This window comes from Cyanistes caeruleus, chromosome 21, assembly GCF_971803275.1.
Source record: "Cyanistes caeruleus chromosome 21, bCyaCae1.hap1.1, whole genome shotgun sequence".
Lineage (NCBI taxonomy): Eukaryota > Metazoa > Chordata > Aves > Passeriformes > Paridae > Cyanistes > Cyanistes caeruleus.
The window spans coordinates 6,573,433-6,588,014 of record NC_141721.1 but is presented as its reverse complement, the minus strand read 5'-3'; the positions used below and the strand labels follow the sequence as shown (position 1 = coordinate 6,588,014).

Here is a 14,582-nt window from a genome sequence, read left to right as displayed (position 1 = left end):
ATCTCCTTTATGCACCAAGTAGATACTTCAAATACTTTTCTTGTTCAAACAGGGATGTGTAGCTGTAGTTCTTCTAGACTGTGTTTATCTGGCACAAGGAAGCCTGCACTGACACACAGAGAGGTTGGTACAAATCAAATTTTCCATCTCTCCACCACAGATTAAAGCACAAACCGAAATTAATAATATAAAATAAAAACTGGTACAGTGCAAAAGTTGTGCCAGACTTGCACTGACTCCTGTGCTGTGAGATGTGCTGTAAAACTCCAGCTCAGAAGTGCAGAATTTCCTAAGAATACTCCTTTGCTGAAGATTTCTACAAATTCTTTTTCTACCCAATATTTATGTTGTCCTTGTTAGATTCTGTTTAAATTCCCATTAATTCAGGACCAACTTGTAATGTTTGTGCAGTATTTCAAAACACCTCCCAGTTAAAAGGCATTAAGGCAATCTATGATAATATAAATAAGAAATTTAAATTTAATTTCCTTTTTTAAGGAAGTCCTTGAGTGATTTTGCTGTAATGACAGCAGGGCTCATTAAACAGCTGCATCTCCTGCCCAGACTGGGGACGTTTGCAGTGCCTGCCGTTTGTGACAGCCCCCAACATCACCCCTGGGAAGGCAGCAGGGACAGAGCTGGGGGGTGTAAATCAGATTGCAAAAGGAGCAGAGTGTCAGAGAGCACAGCCTGGGCAGTGCCAGGGGTTCTCCTCCCTTCCCCAGCACCTGTCCCCCTGCTGTGCTTAGCAGGGTGACAGCAGCCTGGGCACAGCACAGAAATCCCACAGCTGCTCTGTCCAGAGCCTCCCGAGCTGTGCTGCTGTGGCAGAACCTTCCAGAGGGGCACATTTAGCTCTGGGTCTCAGCTGTGCTCATCTGGGGAGTTCATCTCACCCGGGTACCAGGAGCAGGGAGATCAGACTTGCTTTGAAAGGCCCTTTCCTCCTCCTGCTGGGGATGCTCACAGCTGAGAGAACCCCACTGAGCACTTGTTCAAGCTGCTCAAAGTTCAACTCTTTATGCAATAGAAGCAAAACATCCCAGTGAATACATCCAGGCACACTGGGGTTTGATTAGAGCTCTGTAATTTGCCACTGGACAGTCTGAAGTGTGAATTTGTCTGCAAGTCATTTCACAAGGTGCAGGGGGTTATATCCTCCATGAGTCACTGAACACAGGTGAACTTTTATAAAATACTGTTCCATCAGCCTTTCACTGTGTGTGTACAGAATACAAAGCTTCCAGGCTGCTGAATTAAAGCTGTAAATTTGAGCTGTCAAAGCCAAAAGATGTTGGACCAGGAAGCAGGCACCTTTATGACATTTCCTTATTACAAGCACTGAGATGCAATTGTTCATGGAGGGCATTAAATCAAATTGTGGATGGAAGCTGTGACAGAACCCCCCAGGTTCCTGCCTTACTGCAGGCACTGCAAAGTACCCACAATTAACCTGCATGGCTGGAGAGCTGCAGGGGGAGATGCTTTCCTTTTGGATGGGTTTTGCCATCCCAAATATAACTGTGCACTGTGACACAGACCAGTTGCAAGTACCTTAATGAGCTAAAGGCAGTGGAGCAGCATTTCCATCAGGCTTTAGGGACAGCATCTGCTGCACTGCCCTGTTGGCAGAGGTGCTCCACTGAGCTGCATCCTCCTAAAATGGCATCAGGCTTGGAGGAGCAAACACTTTGTCCAGAGACACAGGAGAAAGAATGGATTGATAAAGTTAATGATGCTCGAAGGATACTCCTGTGCTAAACACGTTATTTAGCTGTTGGTTGTATCTTACACAACCTGCAATAGATCAGCAGTGACTCTGACAGGAGCTCACCTGTCTGCACTGAGTGAAAAGTCTGGAGTGGACACATCCCCAGGGGACAGCAGAGGTAAACCTGAGCTGTCAGACCCATTCAGCCAGGCACTTTACTTGGGTTTTGTTGTTAATTGTTTCACTCATTGCTTCTTTGTAGTCCATCAAGATTAATTTTGTCCGTGGATGCAGTAATTACACATTCCTGTTTTTATGAAGGCTAATAGACCACCCAAGGCTCTGTGTAAATTACTTAATGTTTCCTCCTGCAACGCTGCTGTTTGTCCTGTGTTGTGCTGGCAGGTGCAAAATGTTCATTGCAAAAGCATATGGAGAATCACTGAAGTACAGCAAATGCTTATGGGTATTCCAAGGACAGGGTTAAAGGATCATGTTCTTTATGATATATATGAGCTCAGGGTTTATTTTATATTTCTTCTGTAACCTGAAATGCCTTAAAATTGCTGCTGAGAAAGCAGATACCTCTGAGGAAAAATGTTCTTATAAGGGACGTGGAGGCAAAATAATAATTTCAGGAGGTACTTAAGCCAAATGGGAATGGTGACAGTGAGCAAACAGCCTGAAAGTAGCATGGAATATTGTCTGGTTTGCACTGAAACACGAACTTGTGGAGCAAAGTTTTTAGTCTGGCTGCATAAAAATTAAGGATTCTGTAGAGGAAGATAAACTGGTGGTGTCAGATATTCATCTGCCAGTCACACTGCAAGAGAATTGTGGCTCTTTGTAGATATCTGGGGCTAAAACCTGGCCTAATGAGGTAGGTGGCAACATTTCTGTTGATTCAGTATGTGCAGGATTTAATTCTAATTCTTTAACTGTTTTTATTTCCTGTAAAAAATCCTACCTAGAGCTGAGAACCATTGTTAAGAGAGGGTTTATTCCTCAGTGCTTAACTATAATTCATTAATAAATCAGTAGCCAAACTAAATAACTACTGGTTTTCAATTATATTTCAGCCTTCTCATTTATCTCTGGTTTTCCTCTTTCTCATGTTATGCTGAAAACAAGTCCAAAATCCACATTTTCCAGCAATTCTGAGATGCCCATAAGAAGGGTAACAGATACTCAGTTCTCCACCAAGCAATCCCTGCCCTGTGTTCAGGCAGTGGTGGAGGCAAAAGCACAGCATTAATTCAGCTTTGGTTCCCTTCCCTTTCTGCTGATCCCATGAAATTGAAAAAGCAAGGGGAAAAATATCAAAAGAGCCCATCACATTTTCTCCAGTTTAAAGTACTAACTATCATGTTATGCAAAAGCCTGAGGTAAGCCTCAAAGCTGGATCTCTTACACGGCAATTTCCTTGAAGAGCTGTTGGATCACATTTTTGTAAGGTTTTCTTCTACACACGAGTATTTTATTGCATCTGTTTATCCCAGTAACCTGGAATTCATTTATCTGACAAAGATATTTCCATGAGTGAGCTTCCAAACACACAGAGGAAAAATATGACACATCTGCTTTTAGTTTGTCCTTTCTGTGGCTAATTTAAAAATGAACACCAAGGGAAATACGTGTCAGGCACTGAGGATTCACCTCATTACTAACAAACTTCCACTTCAGAATAGAAAATAAAATCTGAAATAAAGATTTCAAATACCACACTGCAAACTTCTAGATGGCAACAGCTGTGCCAAACCACAGAATTAATATGGCTCTGATGGAGTGGAGGAAGGATTGCAATCAGTAGGCAGCTTTTTGGGTACTAAAAAACAGGCAGGGATTTAGATCAGCTGGAGAAAAATCCTTTAAATCTTCCAACTTGTTCCCAAGTCTCTTGCACAGTGGTCAGACACAGCAGCTGAGGCCTCGTGTCCTCCCCTGAACAGGGCAGCAGAAATGTCTTAGTTTGGGAACTCAGTGCATTTAGAGTCTCTAAAATGGTTGTGGGGCTTCTTTGTGCCTTTGTCAGACAAAATCCTAATGGAACTGGGACAAGAACAAGTGCTGTTGTGTGCCATGCTGAGACATGGGGTGTTATTTCTTACTTCTTAAAGGGAAAATGAGGTAAATGAATGGAAACCCTTGGCCCTGGATGCTGATGTGTGCACTTAGGGTTCATCATTTGCCCTGCCTAGATGCACATCACTTCTGCCAGAACAAATGAGTATTTTCCTGATTAATCAGGAGCCCTGAGGGAACTGCTCTTTCTGTACATATATTATGATCATTAAGGAGCCTGACTACCCTGCTCTTGTTGGAGGATGTGGGAAATGCAAAGCAAATTGTGCAAACTCTGCTCTGTGTATTTGACACATTTCTCTGTATCTCTTTCAGTAATGGTGTCATTTAGTATCCTGAGATGACAAATGATGTATTTAAGTTCATTTTCCTATGCTGCCCCATAAATGTTATTAACTGAAACATTTAAATGCAGGAAGATGGAGATGCTGTGGTGTTTTTTTGCCCTGCCACAGGCCCTGCCTGGGGTGTTCCTCACTGCTGTGTGTGGGGCTGCAGTCCCAGCCTGTGCCAAGGGGGTCCCAGCAGGGCACAGCTGAGCAGGGCTGGCTGCTGGGGTCACACAGAGGCAGCTGCAGAGCTGGCACTCCTCCCACAGCATCCTCACAGCCCCGAGCTTTAGACTGAGCAGCAGGACAGGGGCAGGACAGAGGACAGAGCCCTTTACTCTGTTTGAAAGCACAGCTTTCACTCTGCAAACAAATTCCAGCTCAAATCACATCTGAGAGGCTCCAGAGTAACTGCAGTGGGAGCAGTGCCTGAGTTTGGGAGGCAGGAGTGTCTGAGTCCACCTGACAATCAGGGCGCTCCTCCCACCCACACAAGTGTCTCACCATTGTTCTGTACTGGACACCTAATTAAACAGCAAATTAACATTAATTGGTACCCCTTCTACTGGCACAACCACCTCATTCTGGTACTGCATAAGCTAGTGGAAGGTTTTCCACTAATGCTTTTCTCCCATGAAAGAGAATTTTTCTGATATTGTCCTCTGCTGGGACTACACTGATTTCTTTTTTTAAGTTGAAAATATATGATGTAGTGCTCTTGAAAAATTAGAAAAACAAATCATCCTGCAGCCCAGTGTAATAGGTAATGTTTCAAATGTTGGCTAAAGCCTTTGTGAAAGGAGAGAGAAATATGCATTTTTTTATTACAAGACCTGAGCTTAGAAATTGGCTTCACTTCTCTGATCCCCTGGACTGGAGGGCACCGCTTTTCTGGCACTCTCACAACTTAACAAGGTTATCTGCACTCCCAGAAGAAACTCAAAATTCATAACTGGAGTTTCAGCTGATAAAAAAGAGAAGAAAGAGATACTGATTTGCAGTTTCTTTACATAAAAATACATTCAGGGAAATATTGGGGTCTTATTGCTACAGTTGGGGTCTTAAGTAGTTATTAAGAAAGTTCAATGTTTATTTTAAGCATTTCAACTCCCCTTAAAAAAGAAAATCTAGAAAATAAATGAAGTTCAATGTCAAAAAATCCATGGCAGATCTATCCTTGTATTTCTAAAACAATGGAATAATACAGATGTCCTTGAGAGTAACTCTTTTTTACAGAGATAAGGTGGTGATTAATGGCAAATTTGTTCTTGCCAGAGGTGGCTTTCAACAGTAAGTAAATAAATAGTATGATCCCATTCTTGCAGTCTAGCTACCATAAATATTATTAATCTGGTAACAGGAAGCTGTAATACTGCTGGCCATTCAGAGGTTAAGATTCTGAAAACACCCTTGCCCCTAAGGTTGTTTCGTTGATGATGTCATTTACTATAATGCCACAGGAAAAAAAAATGGCATGACAACCAATTTAATTCAGTTTTAAAATAATTTCCAGAATAGAAAGCTTATTTCTGATGGTGTCACTGCACCTGGTCAAAACCAACTAAAGAGCTTAGCCTCAAGGAATGGAACAGCTTTTATGAGGCTGGATTTTAAACCTGAGGGAGAGCTGGAGCAGATGAATGTGGGTTATGTCCAGTGGCACACGTGCTGAGGCAGCTGGACTCCCCCTGAGCCCCCAGTGGGAATCAGGACATGGCCAAAAGGCACCAACCTCCTGCAGCTCTCCTTAGCCTGAAGATTCGTGCACAAGAGCCAGGGGGTTTCCAGTAGAACTTTAACCAGAGATAGGAAAAATCCCTCCTCCACACAGACATTCATAGTTTATTTATGAATTCTGGATTTCATGGGCCAAATTTATTAACTAAGTTATTCTGTCAAGAAATATAAATGATGTTCATTTGTTAGCTGCACCTCTTGAATAACGGTATCAAAGTGTAATAAAATTATTGAGGGGATTTATTAACCTGATGAAGTAACTCATTAAATCCTTCAAACGCATTAATGAAGAAGGAAGTGTGGGCCCTTTGGTATAATTGGAGATGGGAAATTGTGCAGCTGGGCCAACCTGATAAGAAGGATCAGATACCCAAAACACTTTCATTTAGCTAGTAATTTGGGACATTTCTATCACTACTCTGGATTTCAGCATGATTTTTCTAATCTAGGTAGCTCTGCATCAGAACACAACTCTTTTTTATTTTATTTTTTTTTCTGTTTTACTATTTTGTTTCAGCAGCTTTGGATTAAATGAAGGTCTTGGTGTGAGATGTGGCTGGGTTCTCTAAGGCTGATCTGTCTGCTGTTAACTGAGGGTGGCTAGACCAGCACAACCAACCCAGGACAGTTTTGACCGTAGGTTTTAAGAGGACATTACTCAAAGTTGCTGTGTAAGACTTGGCTAAGGAACACAAGGGTCAAACAAGGCTGAAGTCAAAACATCAGATGTGCTGTGCTGATTCATCTGCACAAACAGACATCAGTGACAGCAAACCCTGCTCAGGGGAAAAAAAGATTATTAGAAAGAGGGTGGGAGAGAATGGATGAGAGTCCCACGTGCGCCTGAGGATCAGCACTGGGATCACCTGCTGCACTTCCAGGCAGCTTTCAGTGAAGCAGAAGTTGCCATCCCATTTTCCATCTGCAGAGAGCATCTGTCTCAAGCCAGAGCTGACTCCATTTATAATGGTTTTAAACCCACAGTACACCTGCACTGTTCCAGTGTGCAGCATTGAAGATCTTCCAAGCACTCAGGGAGCATCACTGCTGGGGATGCTGCTCTAACCCACCTCAGCAGGACAGGGGCTGCATGTGGCTCCAGCTGTGTGGCACCTGGGCTGTGAGAAAGGAGCTCTGCAGCAGACAATTATTTCCAACATTACTCGTGGTGTGGGTGATTTATGGTGGGCTGGAACCGGCAGCGTGAAATGAGAGTTGTTACAGATCTGTTCTTTATGATCAGGTGGTGGCATGTGAGCTTCTGCTGACTGATGACATTCACAGGACTAGGACATCTGAGAAACAGAAAGCTCTGCTTTCAACCCCCTGTCAAGCAGTTTTTATGAGGAGATTTGAAAACATGCAATTTGTGTCTTCCTGGTAGTTCCTGTGCCCTGGGAAAACTGAAGCTGGTCTTTGTAGCTTGAATCAATTAGGGGAAGGATGTAGGATGTCTTTTTTTGTTTTAGGCATGTATTTTTCATGGTTGCATTCCAGATAAAACACTGTTGTGTCAGGGATTCTAATCACCTTTCAGCCATATATGTAAAATACATGTCTCTGAAAATGGTAATGAATGTGATATCCCTGAGGCTTGGAGACTGCTGAGATGTGAAGTGCAGCTGTAATGAAGTGAGACGTGGGCATTATTCTCAGACCTCCCACCACCACTGCCTTGGCTGCCAACATGAGAGACAAGGTAGAGAATGGGCAAAGTCAGAATAAATTCACTGTACAACACTTTACAATAAGGTCACCTCTGGTGGAAGGCTGGTATTTAATGGCCACCAGCTTCATTATAAATCTGTTTTCATCAGTTGCTGCTCTGCTTAAATTGTGAGTCTTGGGAGAGGTGAAAAGATTGATTTAAAACAGATCTGTGGGCTGAGTATGTGGGGAGGAGAAGGGAGCAAATGTGATACGTGGAATCATGACATTCAGGGGATCTACGCATCTCTGCCTGTCTTTTGGACCTCAGCCCCTGTTCTAAACAGCTATTTAAGAACTTGGATTTGACAGGCAGAGCTTGAGCCAAGACCTGCTGCAGGCTGGGCAGCATCTCCCCTTCCCAGGTGAGCTGGCTCCAAAGCAAAGACAATATAAAGGTGTCTGTTCCCTCGCTCCCTCCAGCTGCACATGGAGCCAGGCTGACACTGTTTCTTCTGCTAGGGAATGCATCAGATGGTAGGTGGAAGCTGCTCTTGTTCTCAGCCAAAAGATCACAAGACAAAGCATTAATTTAAATTTTCAGTCATCAGTTTCATTCCCTGCTCGTGCTGAAGAACATAGCAGTTTTGGCAAGGATAGGTTAATTAAGAAGAGAAGCAAAGTGTTTGCCACCCTGATTTCTATTTGTAGAAATGGAGTTGCACAGTTAAGCAATGTGCATTGCTTAGAAAATGTGTACCATGTTATGTTTACCTAAAATAGAACAACTGAAATATGCACTTTTTATTAGCACTTCTTAACTGTTGAATAAAATGTGGCACAAAGATAAAGGAACACAGGCACGATACATTCTGAACATGCTGCTCTAGCTGAAGAATCCAACACTTAAATATGACAATATTACATTATTAGTCTGCTTCTGTGTTTGCTGCTCTGAGACAGATGAAGTGAGCATGACTTAAATAATTTCCAAAAAAAATAAATAGAAAATCTATGTAATTATTGAAGCAGTACAAAAGAGGAAAATCGTAATGGTTTCCAAGTGAGAATGCATCTGACAGTCCCCATTTCTTAGCTCTCTGACTCTCTAAAATTTTGTGTAACGCAGTGCTATTTTGAGAAACATTAGCTCTTGTCTCTCTTTTACAGTCTGCTAAAGAGGCTGTATTTCTCCTAACCTTGCAGATGACAAAATGCACTCGTTCACCATAGTCTACACAGCGCTAGATCATTTCAGGCTTTTCCAGTAAATGACATGCAACTCTATAACTGTATGATTAGGCCCATAGATTACCAGATTACAGCTATAAATCTTCACCATAGCTACCATTCACTTGGCAGAAACAGTCAAGTTTCATCATTTGTTCTCATGTAGAAAACAGGCTGTGAAATGCAGCCTCAAAGGTCACAGGGATGGCATTTCCTTTTGTGGCCCTTAATAAACTTGCTGCTAATGCAGTAATTACCAAGCCCAATTACCTCTATGATGGCTTCAGAGAATTTCTTTTCCAAAGTCTGGATAGCCACATTCCACTCCCTTCAGTTAATAAGTGAGATAGATTCAGCTATTCCTACAATTGTTAGACATTTCTGAAACAGGCTATTTGTAGAACAAGGGAGTTGTGCCAACAGAACCTGTGTAGGATATTTTAGTGGCACTAAAAAGATTTGTGTAAAAAAGGTGTGTGGACACCCTTATTTCAGTACTAGCTTTATTTAAAGTAACGTGTTCCTACTCTACCTCAGCTAAATCCAAATAAACTGAAATGGAAAACATTGCCCAGCTTTTGATATACACATATTTCCCCATAATTTTGCATGTTTGTACATACATTTTGCAGGTTTGTACAACCTACTTTATCTGCTGCAGTTCCTTAGTTTGGGAGCTGGAGTCAGACTCAGCATTTCTTTAAACACAGAGTTTGGAGACACTGTACAAATGAACCCATTCCCTTTGTTAGCTACAAAGGGGGTTGACAAGCTACACAGCTCTCGTTATAACTACATTTATATTACAGCTGCTGACTGTTAACTTGTGAGTTGCACCATTTAGAAAAGCCAGAAAAGGAACTGCTATAATCTACTCCTTTGGCACCAGCCCAGCACTGATAGAAGCTCCTCAAATCACGTTTGACTGAAATGACGCCAGTGGAATAATTCTTTACAAAGAAAAGCTAAAGTGTGATACATTAGAAGTGGCTGTGCCATTATTAGGAGTTCCAGCTCTTTATTCAGTTACAAAGGAAAGCAGCTACATCTTTATACCAAGCATATGGGCATTATTATCCCTTTTCCCTGCTCTTCCTTTCAGTTTCCTTGGAGGGAATAATTGCTAAGGCTGCTTCCAAGAGTTTGAACTCCAGGTACCTGACATGTACCTGCCATGAGTTCAGCAGAGCAGAATGGCATTTAACAGTGTCCCTGTTTGCCTCATCCTCCAAAGTTCAGCTGTTACAACAGTAGGATTTTAGTCTGGTTTCTTTTATCTTTGAGAGGTCACTTTCCTGTTTGCTTTATTTATATATAATAGCTATTTAAAATGATGCCTGCTGATTTTAGATGTATTTCAGCTCTCCCCAAATTACTCTGGGTAATTCCTCCTTTCCTGGAGTAGTCAAAAGGAAATCAGTAATTTTTAGATAAACCCAGAATTCCATCTTATTTCTATTTGTACACTGATGTGCAGCTATTACTGACAAAAACCTTGGATCTTACTTGGCACTGTCTTAAAGGGATAGATATGGAAGAGAAATATAGCTACTTCCTTTTTGTACAAGGGAATTTATCCAGAATACCCCAAATGTAGAAACCCTTCAGGCATGCTACAAAAATATTTATTTGGGAGGAGTGCTGGGGAAGATTGAGTGCAGGCCAGCCAGGGCAGTACAACAAGAGGTGATTTTTTTGAATATGTCTGGCTGTGTTCCTGGCTGCCAGGTTTTCCCTGTAAGCTTTATTTCTGCCTTGCTGTTAAGCTGTCTGTGGCTTTGGATCAGCACCTGCTTTCTCATTTAAGATCATGTAAGTAAAATCACATAAACATAAAGAAAAGCTGGAGAGCAGCTAATAAAATTATTAGGTGAATAAAATGTATGAACCTGAGAGGAAATGTGTTAATCCAAGTGAACTGATTGTGCATATGAAGAACTGCCAGGTTTAATAAGGGAGGTAATGGATTATATGTAAGAGGAAAGTTCTTGATGAGATGAGTGAAAATTGCTTTGGTAGATTAAGCTCTGTCAATAAAAATCTTCCAAGAAGACATAAGACTGTGACAATCTGTAATGGGGTTGGAATAATACCCTTGCTTGCCTATAATTCAACCCTAATTCCAATGATTGTCTGATATGTCCCACAAGCTTGCAATTAATCCGTCATTGTCACAAGTATCAGGAATATAATACACTCCTAAAATAAGCAAATTAAATTTCTAAGACAAACTAATCTTCTTACAGCAGGTAATTTCAGAAGAGAATTCATGCACACAGCATATTTCACTACTACACATCACCTAAATATATTAATAAACACAATAAAATGAAACATATTTTTTTGTTCTCTATGTTTGTGAGCCTCCTTTGGATTTCCATCCATTTCAACATTAGTATGGAAGGATAAACATAAGCTTAGCCCAGTTTAAACATTCCTGCTTCACAATACAGAAAACTATTAAATTATTGTGTTTCAGATGTTGGGAACTCCATCAGTCTTGCCAAAGGAAGTGGAAGGGAAATAGTCTTTTTTTGTCATGGTATCTGAGAGTGTTGTACATTGGTGCCCTCTGCACACACTCCAGAGAACTGCATTGCTTTGCTTTGGTTTAAAATCAACTTTGAAATGGTGTGAGAGATTTAAATAAATGAACAGTTGTACAGGAGCCTAATGAAATGAATAAACCATTGCAATGACAAGGAGTTATATATTATTAATTTAAAAATAGCAGAAAACGCTGTTTTCCCCAACTAGAAGTCTCATTGATTTTTTTTCAACAATTTACAATTCTTTCATACAAAAAGTCCTGTTTTCCCTAAAAAGAAGTATTCCCCTTTCAAACAATACTTTATTCCTATTAAAGTTATGTTATTTAGAAGCCATCCAATTCAGAAACCTACTTTTTAAAAATAAAACCAGGCCTTGTCTAGCAAATCCTTCAGAGGAGAAGCTGCCATTTACCATCTGGCTGTAGGACACCATGGAAGCAAAGAGGATGAGGGTGAGACTGTAACTGTTTGGGATTAGAAAGTAGAAATAAAATATGAATTACTGCTGAAGCAATGTGTGTGGCCTTGTCTCTGAGCTGCCATCAGCAGTGGCTGTGAGTTACTCACGGGTGGTTCAGGAGGGGAGAACCCAGCAATAATATCTGTGTGGCACACAGAAAAAAATCAAAATAAAAAAAGAGCACTTTTAAACCAGACTTGATAACTGATGGGGGTTTAATCAAATTATCAAGCCATGTTAAGAAAGAACTCAAGAATGCATTTTACCAGCAAGTCCCCTCACACCCCAGAGGCTTCACGCTGCAGAACAGACCCAGATATGTTGTCTGGCCTCATCACGTTGTACAACAGCAGGATTACACCATGCAAAACGCTGAGCTGCACTTGCTGCTGTCTTCTGACACCTTTGGAAGTGATGTTTGTTGTTGGGAAGCCGTGCAGAGGAGTGAGGGTTACACGAGGAGCCCAAATGGAGCCCCACGGGTTCTTTGTGCGCTGGCCCAGCTCGCTGTGCTGCTGACAGACAGCATCATTAAGCAATCATTAGCACCGTGCCTGAAAGCTCGGCTCCTGCGGATAATAACGGCGCTATTCAATATTTGGAGCCTTTGTAAGAAAGAGGGCACCTAAATGAGAATAATGAGGTCATTCTATGACATGCCTGAGGATATGAAACCCTGGGTAACTTTTTAGCCCGTTTGATATGTGAACACATACATTCAGCTGTGACAGATTATTTCTAGCCTTGGAAAAAAATAAAGCTGCTTCCATTAAATCATAGCACAAAACATCAGCACCAAGTGGTAATCAAAACACTGTAAAACAAAGCCTTCAAAACAATTCTGTGTAACCCAATCAAAAAGAAAACATATATGGAACAGATATGTGAAACAGAGCAAGGGGTTGAGACAGTGTCAGAAAAACTGAAATTTAACAGTTAGAAAAGGGTTTTATGATTGAAAGGATTGTTTCCAGTTCTGCATAATTTTTTTTTCATCAGATGAGATGCTATTTTGGCTTTTAAAAGATGAACAAACTGAAATTTTAATGTTAGACCTGCTTCTTGCTTAGAGCAGCGGCTATTTCTGGTAAAATGGGCTCATTTTCCCAACATTTCACTGAAGGTTTTGCAGCCCAGGGCTGTTCCAGGATTGCAGGTGCAGGGAGCAGCCTGGGTTGGAGCAGGGATGTGCTGAGCACCCCCTGTGCACCACAGGCTCTGGGGCAGCCCCCGTTCCACGTCCCAGCTGTGTCAGAGTGAATCCACAACTGCACAGCTCTGAGCTTTACCAGGCTTTAGTTTGTGGTTTCACACTCTCACTGCTGTTTATAACAGCAGTAGGGAAAGTTTGTCTTTTTTTTAATTATTTCCCATGTTTCTTCCAGCAGAGGAGGTGCTCTGGGATTTTCCTGGGTGTGCCAGGGTGTCATGTGGCTCTCAGGCTGTGCTGGCTCCTCAGCTCTTTGGGGAAAGCTCAGTGACCTTTACTGAACAAAATGACAGAATCATGGAATAGTTTGGGTTGGAAGTGACCTGTAAAGGTTCCTCTGGAGCAAACAGGAATGTCTTCAACTAAGATTGCTCAAAGCCCTGTCCAACCTGACCTTGAATGCATCTAGGGATGGGGCATCCACCACCTCTCTGGGCAGCCTGTGCTGGTGTTTTACCACTTATGAAAGATTTCTTCCTTCGATCTATTCTGAATCTACCTTGTTTTAATTGAAAACTATCACCCCTTGTCCTTGTCTGGTTTAGCTTCATTTTTACTGTATTTCATTTTAGATTGTTTTTAGGGGTGTCACATACACATGCAGTTAGGGAGATCTGCAGAAAATAACTTCTTTGTATTCAGCTTTCAGCATGTCTGGTTGCTGTCAGCCCCTAAATGCAGGGACAGCTGCTGAAATCTCAGCTCCATGAGCTGCCCCTGCCCTGGGCACCCTCAGCTCCGGGGGAACAGGAATTTGAGCCTGGTTCATGATGCTGCTTGTGCTGGGAAGGACTTTTCCCTTACTGGCCCTTGCAAGCAGCAGCACCTGTCCCCCACCTTGTGCTTGGAAAGAGGGAAAGGCCACAGCAACCACTGCAAAATAATTCCTGAGGTTTAAAGCAAAGAGGGTGGCTGCTGGAGCAGGTGAAACACTTGGCAAACAGCTTCTCTTTGTCCCCATATGTGAGATACCCAGAGGGAAAAAGACTTTGCTGCTGCTCCACTTTCTCTCCTTTTCATTTCCATTTTCTTCATCTTACTGTTTTCTACAAGGGATTAACTCAGCAGCTCCATTTGGATGAGAAGGAAAGGTTTAATTCAAATTATTCAGAGACTTGACAGGCTGTGGCTTAAACTTTTTTACTTCATCTCACCCCCAAGCTTATTAAAGTGTTTTTTAATTTAAAAAGATTAATGAGTGATTTCCCTTCTTTAGTGGATATGTTTAAGATGAAGCCTCTCCAATATTACAACTAGAGTAATATGCACATGCCCTACCTGAAAGGCAATCACAAACACAGAGAATAGAATGTGGTGTTTGTTTTATACTCCTAATGTTTCATTAGCTGTTTGCTGGTTATGAATTATCTATCAGCTCAAACATAACTGTTAATTCTGGTTGCTTCTTGAATCGCTACCCTGAATTTGAACGAAACACTGTCCTGGAAAAAGGGGAAGAGGAAAAGGGACTGCTCTATGGTATCTTTTTAGTACATAAAATAAAGCCTTTTATAACAGAGATTTTAAATAGAGTGGTAATTGATTAGCAGAAGGGATAAGAAAGAAAACATGGTTTCTCAGTGCTCTGTCAAACAAAGGTGGTGGAACCCCTCACACCAGCCTG

The 14,582-nt window shown here is 41.7% G+C and overlaps 1 protein-coding gene across 1 annotated transcript in view; it reads left to right on the top strand.

The window, feature by feature from the left end:
- Positions 1 to 14,582, top strand: part of LHFPL7 (LHFPL tetraspan subfamily member 7) — a 58,357-nt gene that overhangs the window by 40,816 nt on the left and 2,959 nt on the right. The window lies entirely within an intron of this gene.